General features: G+C 40.2%; 2 pseudogenes; both read right to left on the bottom strand.

Annotated features, from left to right (window-relative positions):
* LOC101542142 (acyl-protein thioesterase 1-like) overlaps positions 1 to 15191 on the bottom strand; it is a 114005-nt pseudogene extending 98814 nt beyond the window's left edge.
* Positions 15192 to 15259: 68 nt separating this feature from the next.
* Positions 15260 to 19708, bottom strand: LOC101542409 (dnaJ homolog subfamily A member 1-like; annotated as a pseudogene).
* Positions 19709 to 20005: the final 297 nt, after the last annotated feature.

The raw sequence follows: 20005 nt of genomic DNA, 5'->3' as shown, positions 1-20005 counted from the left end.
AGAACAAAAGCAACCAATGCTGGCGTGAATGTGGGGGAAAAGGGATGCTCCTTCACTGTTGGTTTGAGTGCTCACTGGTCCAGCATTTCTGGAAAATAATATGGACAGTCCCTAAAAAACTAGAAATTTAGCTTCCACATGACCCCGCAATACCACTTCTGGGAATATATCCTGAGGATTCAACAGAGCACAGTAGAAATGACATCTGTACTTATATGTTCATTGCAGCACTGTTAACAATAGCCAAAATCTGGAAACAACCCGAGTGCCCAAAACAGATGAGTGGGTAAAGAAACTTTCATACATCTACACAATGGAATACTATGCAGCTGTGAAGAGATATGAAGTCATGAAATTTGCTTATAAATAGATAAACATGGAGAGTGTCATGCTACGTGAGATGAGTCAGAAAGAGAGGGACAGACATAGAGGGACTGCACCCATTTGTGGAGTGTAGGGTAGCATCATATGAGGCTTACACACAAGGACGGTAGATACAATGGCCAGGGGGATTGCCCCATAGCTGGAAGACTGCTTCATGAGCGGAGGGGAGAAGGCAGATGGAATAGAGAAGGGATCACTAAGAAAATGATGGCTGGAGGAACCAGTTGGCATGGGAGATGCACGCAAAGTAGATAATGGACCAAACATGATGACTTCTCAGTGTCTGTGTTGCAAGCTATAATGCCCAAAAGTAGAGAGAGAGATTATAGGGAATATTGTCTGTCTTAGAGGCAGGGGAAAGGTGGGAAAGGGTGGGTGTATAACCGGGGTATTGGTGGTGGGGAATGTGCATTGGTGGAAGGATGGGTGTTTTATCATTGTGAGACTGTAACCCAAACATGAAAGGTTGTAACTTTCTCACGGTGATTCAATAAAATTTTAAAAATTAAACAAACAAACAAAAACAAAACAAAACAAAACAAAAGCAATCCCGTTCACAATAGGACCTCAGAAAATCAAGTACCTTGGAATCAGCTTAACCAAACAGGTGAAGGACCTATACAAGGAAAATTACAAAACACTACTTCAAGAAATAAAGGAAGGCACTAGGAAATGGAGACATATCCCCTGCTCATGGATAGGGAGATTTCACATGATCAAAATGGCAATGCAGCCCAAAGCACTATACAAATTTAATGCAGTCCCTATCAGGTTACCCATGACATTTTTCAAAGAAATAGACAAAACACTCCTGAAATTAATATGGAACAATAAACCCCCACAAATAGCTAACACGATCCTTGGAAAAAATAAGATGGGTGGCGTCACCGTCCACAACTTCAAACACTATTACAAAGCAGTAGTAATTAAAACAGCATGGTATTGTGAAAAAAACAGACCTGCAGACCAATGGAACCGCGTTGAATATCCTGTCACAGACCCCCAAATATATGGCCACTTAATCTTTGACAAAGGAGCAAGAAATGCAATGTGGAACAAGGAAAGCCTCTTCAACTGGGAAAACTGGATAGCTACCTGCAAAAAATTAACTCTGACGTCTGTCTAATGCCAGGCACAAAAGTCAGATAAACACATTTTTAAAACACTGTATTCTGGTCTGCTACACTTTGGCTCTATTATTGCTGCCAAATTCTGGCAAACAAATTTCTTAGTAGTTATGGGTTTACAATCTTTATTAATCTTTAGTCATTTATTCTTTACAATCCACATGGGTGCTGTGGATTTTATTCAGTACTTGCAACTATTGGAGGCAAGATGGCGCAGGTGCTGCTCGAATCCCTCATGCTCTCCCAAACCCGGCTCACCATCTCACCTTAGACAGCATGCAGCTCAGCACGCCAGGCCAGAAGTCTATGAGTGATCCTTCCGGAACTCTATGAGTGATTCCTGATGGACTTCGCCGGCTATTTTGCAAGATTTGGACAGAATGGCATGGCGGGGCACGGATAAACCATTGCAGCAGTTGCAGTGTTGCTGCCTGTCCCAGCCCAGCAGGGTTACAGTGCCATCGGACATAGATTCATGGAGGCAGTGCGTGCAGTGGCTCATCTTCTGTGGGGTGCTGTCAGCCAACCACCAGGTGACATGGGACTCGGTGCAGGTGTTTGACCTGACACAGACCCTTTGCGATAGGGTCCTGCTCTGCCAGCTGCTCAACAAGCTCTGGGAGCACTCCATCATCCTCAAGAAAATCAACCTGAGACCGCAGATGTCTCAGGTGCTGCCCAGAGATGCAGGCATATGCGTGTTTGTCAGTGTGCAGATTGTTGCAACATGCCAATTGACCAGAAGCTTGCATTCGGTAGACTTTGAGTACCTGTAGAGGCGATTAGAGGTCACCCCAGAGGTTTTCATCCCTCTCTGAGCCCGGCAAACTACCAAGAGTATCACGCCAGCATGGCAGAGCCTGGCAAGCTACCCATGGCATACTTGATATGCTAAAAACAATAACAATGATGGTACTCATTCCCCTGACCTGAAAGAGCCACCAATAAGCCATTAGGCTACCCTAGCACGTGTTAGGGACAAATGGAGATATTAATGGTTCCTGCTCAAGCAAATCGATGAACAATGGAATGACAGTGGTACAGTGATACTTGCAACTATGACCCAAAGTTACTGCCCAGATTCAGAGAATATTGACACAACTGCCATCGTAAATCACCAGCTCCTGTCAGTACTGGGTCCCACAGTTGAGCCCACTATACTTCAGTACTAGAGCTGCTATGGGAATTTTTTTTTCTCAAAATCCATGCTGTTCATACCTCTTCAAACTCGCAGTCATAAATAAACATAGTATGAAATTTGCAATTGCAAATCAATGATTATCTACTAAATTGTCTCAAAATCAGATGTCAGCCCCCATATTCCTCACATACCTCCAAGCAAAAAGAAATAGGAGTGAATGTTGACAAAACCCTGGGAATAACATCAAGCACATCAGGCGGTTTTAAATTTGTGCATGAAAACTTCAAAGATGATATAGTAATGATGCTTACTGACATGAAAAAATAAGTTATATTCAACTTTCTTAATGAAAAAGTTAGTGTTAAAGTATTGCAAAAATACAAAGCAAAATCAGAGAGCTACAAATTAATTATGGGGTAGAGAGAGAGTTCAGGGATTTAGGACCTTACCTTTCTTGTAGTCTAATATATAGTGCTGAATATGGACTGGCAGGAGTAATCTCTGAGCACTGTCAGATGGGGCCTCACATATCTTCAAGTGGAGCCAGAGCAATAGATCAGCGTGTAGGGCACTTTCCTTACACATGGCTAACCAAGGTTCAACCCCAAGCACCCATGTGGTCCCCTGAGCTCTCCCAGGTATGACCTCTGATCACATAGTAACTAGTATGTACTGAGCATAGCCGTATGGAGCCCAAAAATGAAAAAAAGATCATATTATGTAAAAAAATAAAGGCCATAGAAATAGTACAGGGGTTAAGGCATTTGCTTTGCATGGAACTGAATTTGTTTTAATGACTGGAACAATATCCTGAGTACTACCATAAATAACCTCCGAGCACAAAGCCAGAAATAATACATGGGACCTGCTGAATGTGGCTTACAAACCCCCAAAATAGAGGCTCATAGTAAAACTGGAAAAACTGAAGACCAACTTATAGAAATCAGGCATAAATTGAAGTAAATTACAAAACAGTAGAATAAAACAAATTTAGGAATGTATGGAAACCAAGAGAATTATGGGACATCATTGAAAGCAACAATATTTGATGATAGGGTTGCCAGAATCAGGGTATGGGAAGTAATTATAGTCCAGAATGGAACAAAATTATATATCAAAAACTTTTAAATGATCACTAACCGACAATGGTTCATCCATATAGTTTATCGTTTAAATTTAAATCAAGAAAAGAATTTAAACATCCTGATTTACAAAGTTAATACAATTGTTTCAGGCATTAGGTATTCTAACACCACTCAGTGTGACCTTTCCTCCACCGATGTCCCCAGTTAACCAAGCACTACCCCCAAGCATGCCCCTTTAACAGCCGCAAACAAATTCACTTCATATTGCTTGTTACAATAACATAGCGAATGAAATTATCAGAAAATAAATCAATTAAAGTCAATTTCTATTGATTTGTTGTTATATCTCACAATAGTGTACTTAAGTCATTGTCTGAGGATTTATTGTGCTTCTGGGTGTTGGTTCAGCTTTTTATGTTACTGTTTTTGCTTACTGACTTGGTGAACTTCTCTGAAACTTCTCTATCGAATTTGCTGTGCTCCTACTGACTTTTTAGTATTATGGAGGTTAGAATATTGGCTTATTATTACTATGAGGTTAGAGGTTTAGTATTATGGAGTTTAGAGGTGTTCTGAAACCATATTTGTGGCCAAACCCTATAGCATCTGTGGAACTGAGCAGATTATATGTTGGAAGAGTTTGTGTGTGGGACTCTCCAGAAGAGGGGAATCTGCTCACCATTATTCCAACATGGCCACTGAGTTATTAACCCAGTGATTTATCTACCTGGAATGATATGGTGGCTTGTTGAGGTTCAGTTGTGGAGCTAGGCAATTTATATGTCAGAAGAGTTTAGTTGTGGCAGGCCTATCAGAAAGGGTAGGGAATCTGTCTTTCCCCATTTTGAGAAATTTTCAGACCTGAGAAAGTTATACTCAGAACTTATTCAGGAGGCAAAAAGTTTTAAAGTAATATTCAACTAAAGAAATTTATTTTAAAATCAGCTACGTGAGAAATTCTTAGATCAGGTACAAAGCAAGGATGTCCACTATCTCCATTCCACTATCACCATCATATTATATGTCCTAGCAATACCAGTCAGTCAGGAAAAGGAAATCACAAAGCGGTACAAATTGAAAAAAAATAAATCAAATTAGTTCTATTTGCAGATGACATGAGGTTATACATAGAAGAATCCACAGAAAACCTTCTAGAAACAATAAGCTAATACATTAAAGTGACTGGCTACAATGTCTGAACACAAAAAAGTCCCATTCCTATATGCAAATAATGAATCAAAGAAGAAGAGATCAAAGTATCCATCTCATTCAAAATAGTGTCCAGGAATATCAATTACCTAGAATCAACTAAACAAAAGAAGAGGGAGATCTATATCATGAAAACTTCAAAACACTTAAGAAATAAATAGAAAGCATTAGGAAGTGGAGAAATAGTCCATGGTCTTGAGTTGGAAGAATTAATATTATCCTATCTTAACTACTACATACATTCAATACAATCCAAATTCAGAAGACATTATTCCAGGACCTCTTACTCCTGAAATAGTTTTATTGCATTTTGCTTTTAGTACGTTGGCAGAAAATCAAAAGCTTAACCCAGTGATTTATCTACCTGGGATGATGAAGTGTTAATTAATTAATTAAATAGTGTTAATAAAGTGTTACAATAAACAAGAGCTATAATATGAGACTATATTGAGATAAAATTCCTTGAGATTAGACATTATTAGTCTACCAGAGATGTGAAGCAATTGAAATATTTTCTTTCAGCACTAAGAAGATATGGATATTCTGTAGTGTTAGACACAGAAGTGGTGTAGAAAATCAGACATTGCGTATCTCACTAAACAGTATTTAATTAATTTGTTTAAAATTCATAATTAGGCCAAATAAAATGCACTTGAAGGCTAGACTTGTGAGGTTTCTTTATTTTGAATTATGATTCCACAATTCCCAACAAAATGTCTCAAATTTTATTATAACAGAATTTATAGTAATTAGTATTAGAGGGTATCAACACTGAAAGACCAGTTGAAATCTCTTCAAGATTGAAATATTTTATTAATAGAACTGGAAGTTATATTTCAGGGATTCTTTTGGTATCAATCAAAGTAGATTATGTCTAATGGAGGGGCTTCCTAAAGACCCTCTCTTCCTTGAGACCTCCAATATCATTGGTAAAGATTCCCACCTCTTGGGGCTGGACTGATAGCAAATCAGGTAGGGCGTTTGCCTTGCACATGGCCAACCCAGGTTTGACTCCCAGCATCCTATGTGGTCCCCTGAGAACTGTCAGAGGTAATTCCTGAGTGCATACCCAGGAATAACCCCTGTGCATCGCCGGGTGTGACCCAAAAAAGCAAAAAAAAGAAAAAAGATTCCCACCTCTGCATGGGAAAAGAATTAAATATTTTTTTCATCTGGAATGCAGAGCTGTAATGTGATATTCTCCAAGAAGGAGTTGACATAATTGTGCACACAGCTGTTTCCTTTAGAGCTATACCCCATGGAGCTCTAATTTGGATAAACTCTCTTAGATGTATTTCCCTCATCCCTCTGCTGCTTAAATACACTGCAACTTGGTCTCACTGATATTTAATTAGCATTCCTGCTGGATATGTAGGAGTACACAAAGACTCCTTAGATTAGGGAAATTTTCTTCCATATTATAACATTTGTTCATCATCACTTCAGACACAGAGATAGTTACAACTGTCATTTTGTCTGACTCAGGGCCACAGACATCTCTAAACTATTTTTCAATAGTATTTACTTGATTTTTACTTGATTTTATTGACCAACATATGTCAATATAAAATTATTCCCTGTCTATTGTAAGATTTTTCTCCCTGGATTTAGCAATAAAGAGGGCATCATATTGATAATATAGAACTGTTGCTCTCATAAAGGTCAAATCTAGGAAGGAAAAAATAGCAATGTATATTGAAAAATAATTCTCCTTTCTACTCCATGGAATTCTATATTTAACAATAAAGTTCTTATGTGTAATTTCATATATTTTAAAAATATCCAAAGATGTGTTTCTATCCTGATTTAGTAATAAAGTGCATGAATGAATGCCATGGAATAGTCTAACAAAACATCTTTAAATATATCTAAGCAGTTACCCTGATTACAGAGAAGTCAGAAGAAAACTAGTGTGTCAGTGATGGAAATAGCTGATTAAAATCTTGTCATTTGTGTCCATTTACACCAGGTCTGAGTATATATGACCTTGTAGATTATCTATAGGGAAAGCATGGATTCATGAACATTTTTCAATAGCATTGTATCCTAAAATTACTAAGAAAAAGTCCTGAGAAAATCCTGGTATAACCTCCCAAAAATGCGAGAAAGAGAGAATTCAAAAGGAAGATACATAACCTGGTGTCTCCACTGCACTCCTCCCTTAACCTCCACAATTACCTTCTCCATTCCAGTAGAGTGTTCACAGATTTATTTATAGGTAACGAGAAGATCCATCTTCTGAAGTTCTTCTGAATAACCAATGGTTATTGTCCTTTTAGAGCAGTATGCGACAGTAGAGGCATCAGTGGTGTTGGTGTCCTCGTCAACCTGAACGTGGCCATGAACATCAATTTGTTCAAATGCCTAACAAACCGAACCGGATGCTTATGTTTGAATATATGTGGCTTATTTCCAGCAATTTCTATCTTTGTCATCTACGCACCAACATCCAACTATGATGAAGGAGAAATTGGTAAGTGCTACATGGAGCTGGAGAATTTCTATAAAGAAGACCACACCTTCTACAAGGTGATTGTTGGTGATTTTAACTCCAAGATAGGACCTAGAAAGTCACCAAAGAACTCCACATCGAGACCAACGGCATAGAATGAAGTGAAAAGGGTGAGAAACTGTCTGAGTTCATTATGTTGACCAAAAAAATCCAAGGTAACTCGCAGTTCCAGACGGCCAAATCTAAACGTTGGACATGGGAGTCTCCTGGCGGACAGTTCCATAACAAAACTCACCACATCATATTCAATTGATGGATTTGCTTGACCTATGTATGTTGTTGTCCCAAAATTCAAAACTGGATCAGACCACCATCGCCTTCGTGTGAAATTTTACTTCATGGAGGGGGTGGGGGGAAAGGGCTGAAAAGTTTAAGAAGAGAACTCCCAGAACCACCAACAACTGGGAGCTCTTTGGCACTACTGAGGACATATGGGAAGATGCCATCATTGACAACATTGATGAGGAATACAACCGACTACTTCAGCACCTTCATGACTGTGAGAGAAACTCTGAGAGAGAAATAAAACACAGAAAGATGACTGTCTTTGGAAACCCTCGAGCTCATTTGCCAACGTGGTTTGGCGTGAGCCTCAGGCAAACACAAGCTACCATCTGAGCTTGCAAAGCTGTGCAGAGAAGCGATAAAAGAAGACCTCAAAGAGAGAAGAGCAGCAGTGTTGGCTGATGTGGCAGAAGCCGAGAAAAATATTCACAATGCCCGCCTGTCCTTCGCCAACTATAAGACCAAGATGACTGCCCTCTGATGTCCTGATGGATCTATCACATCTTCCAGAGGGGCAATGGAGAAGGTTATCCACCACTTCTATTTGGATCTCTTCAATAGCCACATCCACCTTCTCATATACCAAATTCCGCAGGATGGATATGTCATTCCCAACGTCCTCCCTTCCAAAATCTGACACACCATTTCATTGGTAAAAACGTGTACAGCACCTGGAAAACCAGCAGGACCATCCTGTTTTATAAGAAGGGAGACATCCATGACATCAGCAACTATCGCCCAATCTGCTTGCTGTCCATCGTCTACAAATTATACACTCGAGTCATCCTGAGTAGGATTGGTAGAAGACTAGAAGAAGGACAGCCATGCGAACAAGCCAGTTTCCGAGAAGGATTCAGCAGGATCGACCATATGCACACAGTGACCAAGCTCATTGAGGTTTTGCAAGAGTTCAAGATGCTGCTCTGTCTAACATTCATCGATTTTAAAAAGGCCTTTGATTCTGTTAAGACTGAAGCAGTAATCAAAGCCCTAGCCAAACAGGGTATTCAAACTCAGTACATCAGGATCCTTCTTGAGCTGTTTTATGGATTCTCCACCAGGATCTAACCATTCTACAAGGAAGTGATCATTGACATAAAGAGAGGGGTTTGGCAGATGACACCATTTCATAAAACTCTTCAGTGCCACCCTCGAGAACATCATACAACAGCTGGGATGGAAAGGAATGGGGGTGAAGATAGACAGTTGGCAAGTATACTATTTCCACTTCACTGATGACATCGTTCTAATAACACCAAACATTATCCAAGCAGCACAAATGCTGGCTTACTTCAACCACGAGTGTGGAAATGTCAGACTACAGCTGAATCTTACAAAAACAATGTTCATGAGAAACGGACATGTTCCTTACTTTCCATTTGCTCTCAACAGAATGGACATTTCACTGTGTCCCTAGGCCGAGAACTCAACATGACAAATGACCTGACACCTGAGCTGTGCAGGAGGAAGAGAGCAGCGTGGAACACCTTCAAGAGGTCGAAGAAGTTGTTAAGAGAACGAAGAACCTCTGGCTCCACGCACATCATTTTGTTACAACATTCTTCCTGCACTAACATATGCCTCAGAGACCTGGGCCCTAAGAAAACAGGATGATAACGCTATTCAGGTATCCCATAGAGGAATCGAAGGAGCTATGCTTGGAGTATCACATTTGACTCAAGTGAGAGAAGTTTCCAAAGTCCGACCTCTGTCAATGATCAAGAATCAGGGACGCTGTCTTGTTTTCCGAGGCGTCAAAAACCAGACATGTAATGTGATTTGGAGATGACCGCTGGACCAGAGCTGTTACCGACTGGATTCCATGGGATATAGATGCCGCCCACCTATGAGATGGTCAAACTTCTTTGTCAAGACTCTGAATGAACGGTTTGAGGCTCTTCATGTTCCTGGAGCGAGAAGATGCCATTGGGTTTCACTAGCATGCAACAGGGATGAATGGAGATGTTTCTGGAGCCTGCTTGAGCAAATCAATGAGCAACAGGATGACAAGTGATACAAGTGATGGTTCGTTCATTAAACCTTTAAACAACACACCCACCTTCAGAGGGTTAGCTTCTTTCAAATTTCTATTAGAATTTCTGCCTTCTGGAATTGTTACCAAAAAGGGGTATTTTGCTTCATTACAAAATCTTTGTTTTATGATATCATCTCTTGCCTCTGAGCAGGACCATTTGTGTTAATTCTGCCACTTTTCTTCTGTAAGTGGAAAAAAAGCTATCAATTCATCTATTAAGGCAAACTCAATCCAACAACCCTTTCATTAATGCCACGCAAACAACAGCCATACTTACCTTTAATACATCATAATCTTATATCTAAAGTCTTTTATTTCCTAAATAAAGTTTTTATTGCCTTTTATTTTCTGGATTCCATGGGACGTTAAAGGACTGCGTGGCTGCCCACCTACGAGATGGTCAGACTTCTTCAAAACCCTGAATGAACAGTTTGAGGCTCTTCATGTTCCTGGAATGAGCAGATGCCATTGGGCTACACTAGCACACGACAGGGACAACTGGAGATGTTACAGGTGCCATCTCGAGCAAATCAAAGATCAACAGGATGACAAGTGATACAAGTGATTTTCTGTATAAGAATGCCTTTTTTACTTCCCAGGGTCTTGGTAAAGAGAAAAGAGCAAAACCCAGACTCCACCTCATCCGTGCATGAGTATGGTAAAATAATTTACTAGTAGAGCAAGAACAGCATAATTTTATTGAAAAATATTGGTCAGACTGAGACAGTGTAAGCCTCCAGAAAGTGTGAGCACCGTCTTGTGTAATCTTTTATTGCTTATCTTTGGACTTAGGCATGAAGTTTATACTTTCTATAGATTATTTCTGGGAGGTGAGCAGGAGACATGTAACCAATGCCTGGAAGGGAGAGTATTATATATAATATATCCCGGGTCAATCATTTGAAGAGAGTGAGATGTGTGTAAAATAATTTGATTCAATCCCAGGAGGAAAGTAGGTATGCCAATTTTAAGAACTGAGTAACAGTGGAAATGGCTAATTATTTAGCAGGGAGAGCACAACTGTTTGTTTTAGAAGGAATAATCTCAAACTCTCAGGAATTTTAGATATGGTAATTAAACTATGCATCTTTTGGAGGGCTTATGATAGACCACTTGGAAAACCACTGAACTAAGCAGCAGAATTATGATCTTAATGAGCCTGTTGGGACAAGTTTTTGCCACTTTATTGGGTTTTGCCACTTTACTGGTTTTTCCAATGGTGGGTAAACAAATCTCTGCCTGTACGTAAATTCTGCCCTTGAGGGAAGGACCAAAGACTCATGAGAACCTCAATTGTGAGAGAGAATTTCACTGAAGGGATTTACCCTGAAGAAATGGTACTGATGATCTAATATCTATATCTGCCAGACTGGAAGAAATTGTAACTTCTGACTGGAAAGGACAGAAGTTCCAATATCTGTATCTTTTAGTTTACACACATGAAAGCTCCCTTAGAGGTAGGGTGTTTGCCTTACACGCAGCTGACCCGGGTTCAATTCCTCTGCCCCCTTGGAGAGCCCAGTAAGCTACCGAGAGTATCTCGCCCGCCAGGCAGAGCCTGGCAAGCTACCCATGTCATATTTGAGCAAATTGATGAGCAATGGGATGACAGTGACAATGACAGTGAAATAAGATTTAATACCTCTTAATAAAACCACCACGATGAACAACAGCATGAAGCATACTCCATCCCAGATCTCTTGAGAGAAAACAGCTGAAAGACCTAATAATTGTTCTTAATTTTGTAACTCCCATTTTAGGCTTTATATATCCACACAAAATGTGAACTGGGTTTTCTTACTTGCTTAACTGATTAAGTCTAAGTTTCTTCTCTTAAGACCCAGTGAGGATAGCAAAAGAAAAATAACTGTCTTTGAAATCCTCTTGTTTTAAGTTGACTCTGATGGATGTTTCTCTGTTCTACACAATCTCATGATGAAATTACAAATGTTGGGCACCACAGTTATGTCACCGAAAAATTGTTTATGTCCTGAATGAGTCTTAGAATTTTTATATACAATAAATATACAAAACTACTGAAGGTTATGATGTTAATGTTTCCTTATTACAATGTTTAAGTAGGACGTTCTCTCCCAATGTTCAGATTGATGCCAGTGGTAACTTATGTGAGGTGGGGACGACAGAGATGGGATCTCAGGAAAGGGATCTACCACTTTCTTTCTATCCACCTTTGCAATAAAGGAAGTACTAGTGCAATCTACGACAGAAAAGAGTCTGCTGTGAGCATTTGCTCATTGCTAGGAAGGCAAGTCAGCCCTAGACCTTAAATCCAGGCCTTTCTGGTCCTCGCCTTTTTCTCCCAGAAAAGAATTTTGGAAGACCTTCCTGGTTCTTTGCCTTTCCCACAGAAAACAATTTTGAGACTAAACAAGTAAGGAGTATAACAGGTTTTATTTGGAAGTTTCGAGGAATGTTGGGTTGGGGGGAGAGAGAGACGGGACAGAGGAGAGAAAGAGAAAGAGAAAGAAAGAGAAAGAAAGAGAAAGAGAAAGAGAAAGAGAAAGAGAAAGAGAAAGAGAAAGAGAAAGAGAAAGAGAAAGAGAAAGAGAAAGAGAAAGAAAGAGGGGGAACAGCTTGCTCAAAAGAGAACAAAGTCTTCTCCAGATTGGGAGAGGGAGACCCAGTACACATTCCAGCATTACATATGAAAGTACTGCTGTCAGTGGACCTCTGGTGACTTAACTGAAGTGGAGAGGAGAGAGACAACCACCTTCACCCAATCCACCTCTGCGACTCTGGAACTGACTGGGAAGGCAAGGGCTGATAAAAGTCCGTGGGTATCTCCTACATGGCTTGAGTCCTGAGAGTCCCACTAGTTAGCCATCAAGTCATAATTTATGTCCACTTGTTCTGTACAGAATGGGAATTAGTGTCCATAACCCAATTTCTTGGGGAGCCATGGACTCAGGCTGGAGTGAGGAAATTTCTTTTTGCAGGGCAGGAAAGTCAGTCTTAGGCCTTAACCAGACATGTCTGGTCCTTGCCTTCTCACAAAAAAAGAATTTTAGGAGAAGACAAACAATGAAGTAAAACCAGTTTTATTTGGAGGTGTTTGAGGAAAGGGAATGAGGGAGAGAGACAGAGAGATAGAAGAAAGAGACAGTAACACACTCAAGAGAGAGAACACAGGCTTGTAGAAAGGTGGAGAGGGCCCCACTACACACCTCAAAAGGGGAGATGTGATCAAGTACCACATGTGCTTAGCTATGACACATAGACACAGCAGTACATGGGCTCAGGAAGCACATAAAAACACTTCCTTTGTTCAGGTTGCCTTTTATATGTTTTTTTTTTCCCAAGCTGCCCCACATAGGGTTTTCTACTATATAAGAGTCCATTGCTAGGGTAGTTGCCAAGGGAGTAGAATTGGGATAAGTTAATGATCTTTGAATGTCCTTTCCTTGGCCTTTACTTCTGCTGAATCTTCTTTCAGTGGAGGGGTCCAGACTTCCCTGGTTCTGTGCTGGTGCCAGTTAAAGGTGTTATTCAGACCCTGTGCTCAAAAGGTGGGTCTTGACAGCCTTCTGGCTTGCTGGTTTTATTACTTCTCTGGGATTTCATTTCCATGGAGCCCTTCCCTATCTATCTGCCTGACTCAGCATAAAAGCTCACATTTCAAGAGGGGAGATGTGGGTGACACATGTGCTCGGGCACCACATGCACTCGGCAGAAGCACAGACATGGGCTTGGACAGCATATGTGTGGCTTCTTATGTTCAAGTTGGCTTTTATATGGTTTCTCCCAACCTGACCCATTTGGGGTTTTCTACCTAGGTAAGAGTCTGATACTAGTGGTGGTGCCACTGGAGTGGATTGGGAGTTGTTGATGGTTATTTTTGATATTACTTTCCTAGACTTTGTTTCTGCAGGACTTTCTCTAAGAAGGAAGTCTGGCATTCTCTTGGTCTGTGCTAGCAAAGTTCTTATCAGGTCTTAGTTCCTGTGGGCTTTTGTCGCCTTGAGGATATTGGTTTTATTCCCTAGTAATACATTGCCACAGGAACCCTTCCCTATCTACCTGCCTGTCTGCTTCAATAGGATCCAGGTGTCTGATTAAAGATGATGCAGGTGTCCTAGAAGCAGATCCATGCTTTGGTCTCTGTATTGGTAAGTGGTTCCCAGTTTCCTCAATATTTTCAGGAATATTCTCAGGAATGAAAATTTTGAGTCAAAAATGGTCATCGGTATCCAAGTTAGAAAGAAATAGAAGATTTTCAGAAAAACAGAAGAGAAAGTGTGGGGAATCATCCTTGTCAAAACCCCCAAGATCCATATAATCTCTTGAATGAAAAAAAATTAGCTTATTTTACAAAAACAGGGACTGGAAATATGCACCTAGGCAAGAAAGATTACACTGCTTTCAATTTGCTACATTAAATATATTTGTTAGTTGCTTGTCACTCTATAGTCAAAATTATGTAAGTATCTCAGTCTTTGTTCTCAATGTACATATTAATTCTTGATGTACTTGCTAACTATTAATGTACCTGCTAACTGTCTTTAATATATGTGTTAACATAAACAATTGTTCACATGTCTGGAGCCAGGGATCCAAGGTGGGGAAGCAGAAACTGTACAACATATGGTCAGATTATTCCCTTGTTCAGAGCTTTTGAGGCTAGTTTACAACCTGGACAAGTAAAAGCATCCCATTGTCTCATATTTTGAGACTCACTCTGCTGGGCAGTCAAAGGTGCCATTCCATAGACTTTATTTTGGTAAGTTACCACAAGAAAGAAACTTCTCTGCTCAAGGAATTTAGCAAAGTAATCAATTAAGGAAAATTGAGTCTGCATCACAGGATTCCCATTTATTTCCTATAAATTTCTTGTTAAATTATGGAACTTTTGTATTGCTAAGATTAACATCTTGATTTCTACTTAGGCTGGTGATGACTGTTTGTTTATTTAAGACCTTTAGGTTATGCATTTGACTTTTGACTTAGGCACAGTCTGATATGTTCAGGCCAAGTTTAGGGCTCTGTGAAACTGTGGGTTGCTGGTTCTAAGGAGAGCCTTAAGAAACAGGGTAATGTATGGAATGTTAAGATGTTATTGGCTAAAATAAAGGCGCTTCAGCTGGTGAAGGTAAACTGAGACTTCCTCTTTCAAGGATTCCTTCTCTTTGTTTCATGGGCATATCACTCTTTTTGTCCCCAAGCAGGTTTCTCTTTCAAGTGTGCTAAGTAACTCATCTGGTCCTTAAGCTACTCTGCCCTTTCCAATGGACAATGTGGGAAGGTCAGTGGGACAGTCCTGTCCCCAAAATGACCTTACCAGTGTACAACATCACTCACCTTGTCCCATGATATTATGAGATGCTCTCTGCATCCCCTTGGACTGAGGTCTGTAGCTCTGTTGCTGGGGCTCCAAGGTCTGTTTCTCAAGACTCATAGCTCTATACCTCGTTGTTGCTTTTCCTTTACTTTATTTTCAGTTGACCTGTGTAAAAACTGCTGCTTTTATGCCTTCTTCCCTAACAGAGCATGGGCGACTAGGGAGTAAAATAGAGAAAGTTTCCTTTTCTGATCCTCTTTTTATAGATTTTCTGGCTGCTTTTTAAAGGTTTTTTTGTTATTTGTCTGACTGGATAATCTTCATGTTGGTGAAACTTAAAATGACAAATTTAAGTGGCTATGTTAACTTCACATTTCCCGTAGTCCTTAAACAGGTGGACTCTACCATAACATTGCAGTTAAGTCCTTCCCATCAAGAAACTTAGAACTAGACATATGGTGGCGGTAAAATGAATGCACGTTGTTTGGTTGAATTTTTCAGTGAAAAAAAGCATTTTAAAATATCTCTTGTATCAAGTGGTAACAACTAAAACAGCATGGTGCTGGAAAAAAGGCAGAGCCGCAGACCAATGGAACAGAGTAGAATACCCAACACACAACCCCAAATGCATGATCATTTAATCTTTGATAAGGGGTCAAGAAAAGTGAAGTGGAGTAAGGAAAGCCTCTTCAACAAATGGTGCTGGAATAACTGGAAAACCACATGCAAAAGAATAGGCTTAGACCTCGACTTGACACCATGCACAAAACTAAGATCAAAATGGATTAAAGACCTCAACATCAGACCACATCCATAAGGTACATCGAAGACAAGGTCGGCAAAACCTTCCACAATATTGAAGATAAAGGTATCTTCAAAGATGACACGGAACTAAGCAATCAAGTAAAAACAAAGAAAAACAAATGAGACTATATTAAACTAAGAAGGTTCTGCACCGCAAAAGACATAGGGACCAGAATACAAAGGCAATCTACAGAGTGGGAAAGGATATTCACCCAATACCCATCCGATAAAGGATTGATATCAAGGGTATACAAAGCACTAGTTGAACTCTACAAGAAGAAAACATCCAACCCCATCAGAAAATGGGCCAAAGAAATGAACAGAAACTTTTCCAAGAAAGAGATACAAATGGCTAAAAGGTACATGAAAAAATGGTCTGCATCACTAATCATCAGGGAGATGCGGATCAAAACAACCATGAGATACCACCTCACACCACAGAGAATGGCACACATCCAAAAGAACAAAAGCAACCGCTGTTGGAGAAGATGTGGGGAGAAAGGGACCCTTCTACGCTGCTGGTGGGCATGCCTACTGGTCCAGCCCCTTTGTAAAACAATATGAACACTTCTCAAAAATTAGAATTGAGCTTCCATTTGATCCAGCAATACCACTTCTGGGAATATATCCTGGAGAGTCAAAAAATACAGTCGAAATGACATCTGCACTTATATGTTCATCGCAGCACTGTTTACAATAGCCAGAATCTGGAAAAAAACCCGAGTGCCCAAGAACAGATGACTGGTTAAAGAAACTTTGGTACATCTATACAATGGAGTACTATGCAGCAGTTAGAAAAGATGAAGTCATGAACTTTGCATATAAGTGGATCAACATGGAAAGTATCATGCTAAGTGAAATGAGTCAGAAAGAGAGTGACAGACATAGAAAGACTGCACTCATTTATTAAATATAAAATGCCAGAGTAGGAGACTAATACCCAAGAATAGTAGTTTATAATACCCGGAGGTTGGCTCCATGGCTTGGAAGCTAGCCTCACACGCTGGGGGAAAGTCATCCCAGATAGAGAAGGGAACACCAAGTAAAATGTGATTGGAAATCCCGAGTGGGGAGGGAGATGCACGCTGAAAGTAGACTAGAGACTGTACATGATGGCCACTCAATACCCCTATTGCAAACCACAACACCCAAAAGGAGAGAGAGAACAAATTGGAATGCTCTGCCACAGAGGCACAGTGGGGTGGGGGGATTGAATAGGGGGGTGGGAGTGATACTGGGTTCATAAGTGGTGGAGAATGGACACTACTGGAGGTATGGGCTCTCCAACATTACATGAGGGTAAAACAAGCACGAAAATGTATGAATCTGTAACTGTACCCTCACTTTGACTCACTAATTAAAAAATCAATAAATTATAAAAAAATCTCTTGTATCACTTGTCATCCCATTAATCTTCGATTTACTCGAGCGGGCACCAGTAAGGTCTCCATTTGTCCCAGTCACCTGCTAGTGTAGCCCAATGATATCTGCTCACTCCAGGAAAAGTAAGAGCCTCCAATCGTTCATTCAGGGTTTTGGCGAAAAAGTCTGACCATCCTGGTGGGTGGCCATGCTGTCTTTGGACATCCCGTGGAATCCAGTCTGTAACAGCTCTAGTCCATAGGTAGTCTCTGAATTGCGGTTTGTGTCCAGCCTATCTGATTTTTGACACCTTCTCCAGTGTCAAAAATGGCGTGATGTGATTGATGTCTTCTCATTTCAGTCAGACCAATGGTGTCATACTTGATCTTCTGCACTTGCACCATCAGGTTCTCTATGGATGCTTCTGATGCCAGTGTACATGCATTGAATGTACAGACAGTCATTTTAGTCATTCTTCATTTTGGCAGTCTAGTTCGTCCCTGAGATTTTATCAGGCTCTCCATGGTCCAGGCCGCTCCGGACACTTAATACCTATTTTCCATAATTTATTCACCATATTTTATGGGTTTCCAATATGGTATGAACCATGGGAACACCTGTAAGGGTGATTGGAGGCCACCCTAAAAGCCTCCATCCCTCTCAGAGAGCCCAGCAAGCTACCGATAGTACCTCGCCTGCACGGCAGAGCCTGGCAAGCTACCTGTGGCGTATTCGATATGCCAAAAACAACAATGGGCCTCAATTACCTGACACCAAAAGAGCCCCCAAGATGGCAGCGTTAAGAAGGATGAGCATGGAGAGGCTGATTCAATTGTATAGATATACCATAGTTTCTTCAACCAGACAACTGTTTTCAGGCACTCAAATTGTTTCCAGTTTCTGGCTACTGTGAACAGTGCTGCAATTACCATACAGTTGCAGATGTCATTTATACTGTGCTTTCTTGCACTTCCGGGATATATTCCCAGAATATATCCCGTTTTCTGGCTCAAATGGAAGTTCAATTTCTAATTTTTTGAGGAATGCCCATATTGTTTTACAGAAGGGCTGGACCAGTCAGCATTCCTACCAATAATGAAAGAGTCCCATTCTCCCTGCATTCAAGTTAGCATTGGTTGTATTTGCTCTTTTTGATCTGTGCCAGTCTCTGTGGTATAAGTTGATATTTCATTGTTTTCATTTGCATCTCACTGATGTTTAGTGATGTAGAGCATTTTTAATGTGCCTAGAGAAGAGATTTTATAAGAGAGAAAACCATTTTCGGGAAAGTTTACCTCAAATTCAATAATGGTATACTCTTTTCATATACTTTATGGTAAATTACCAAGCTTTCATGTAGTAAATACTTAACATCTCTATGCTTGATTGTCTGACCTGGATGCAGTTTGGTTCTCAAGAATAGATACTGACTTTTTGAAGGCACAGAACGTTTCAACTAACTGTATGTTTATACACATTAAAAGATCTTCTCCTTACCTAGTAAAATTACCCTGGTCCTTGAGATCTAAAATGACAAGGAATGACTCTTTGTTCCAGTCCTGGTTCTTGATCTCTTTTACCATAGAACATTATCTTCTTGCCATCTTTCATTCTTTTGTCAATTAAAAAATTCCAGAGTCTTCTTCTCTCAGGGTGTCATTCTTCCACTTTTAACTTTTACATTTCTCTTTAGTGTCATTCTTCCTCTTTTTAACTTTTACATTTATCTTTAGGATTGATTAATTCCCCATTCCTCTGGAACTCCATGCACACAGAATGAATTTGGTGAACCATTCCTGTTACTATTTGATGAATTCTTATTTGCATTTCAATACCTAAGCAACAGGGCTGGAGCGATAGCACAGTGGTAGGGCGTTCGCCTTTCATGCGGCGCACCCGTGTTCAATTCCTCCACCCCTCTCGGAGAGCCTGGCAAGCTACTGAGAGTATCGCGCCCGCACAGCAGAGACTTGCAAGCTACCCATAGCGTATTGGATATGCCAAAAACAGTAACAATAAGTCTCACAATGACAGACGTTACTGGTGCCCGCTCGAACAAATCGATGAGCAAAGGGATGACAGTGACAGTGACCAAAGCAACTGGGACTTCACTCTACTGCTGCTTTCTTGCTATGTTTGCACAAATCATGTTCTGTAGAGGTAGCTTTCTTCTTGCATTATTATATAAATAGTCTAAGGTTACAGAGGGTTGATGCATAAATTTTTGCCTCTCCTTTCTTTCTGCATCCTCCCCTCACCTGCAAAAATAATATTAAAGATGTTCATGGGAGAAACAGACCCACCACTTGTTCCACCTTACTTAATTGCCTGTTCTCCCCCTTTGCGATACAAATGCCTTTTCTTTGCATCAAAGAGCACTTCATGAGCTTGAAAAATTTCTGTAAACTTTATTCTTAATTTGGATTCTTATCCGGGTGGTAATTATATGTTAGTTTCTTGGTAAACATTCTTCCAATTCCTTATTGGTGGCAGTGAGTGACTCCATCCCCATCCCCTAACAAAATCATAGTAATAGTTTCTTTCACCATTTTCTACAGTTAGTGAATGGGCCAAGGTCTGTCAGGAGCAGGAAGGAGCATGTTGATGTGTGAAGCTTGGGCAGCCTTAGCCTCTCAACCATATTTCTGGAAAATTCTGCCTGAATTTTCTCTTCTTTAACATCTGAAAACTTCGTTATTTTTAATGCATTTGTATTTATTTTTTCTTATAAATTATAAAGAAAGTTAATAGTAACTTATAAGCAG

This window comes from Sorex araneus, chromosome X (genome assembly GCF_027595985.1).
Source record: "Sorex araneus isolate mSorAra2 chromosome X, mSorAra2.pri, whole genome shotgun sequence".
NCBI lineage: Eukaryota > Metazoa > Chordata > Mammalia > Eulipotyphla > Soricidae > Sorex > Sorex araneus.
Note: the sequence above shows the minus strand (reverse complement) of the source record. Positions and strands in the feature narration are given on the sequence as shown.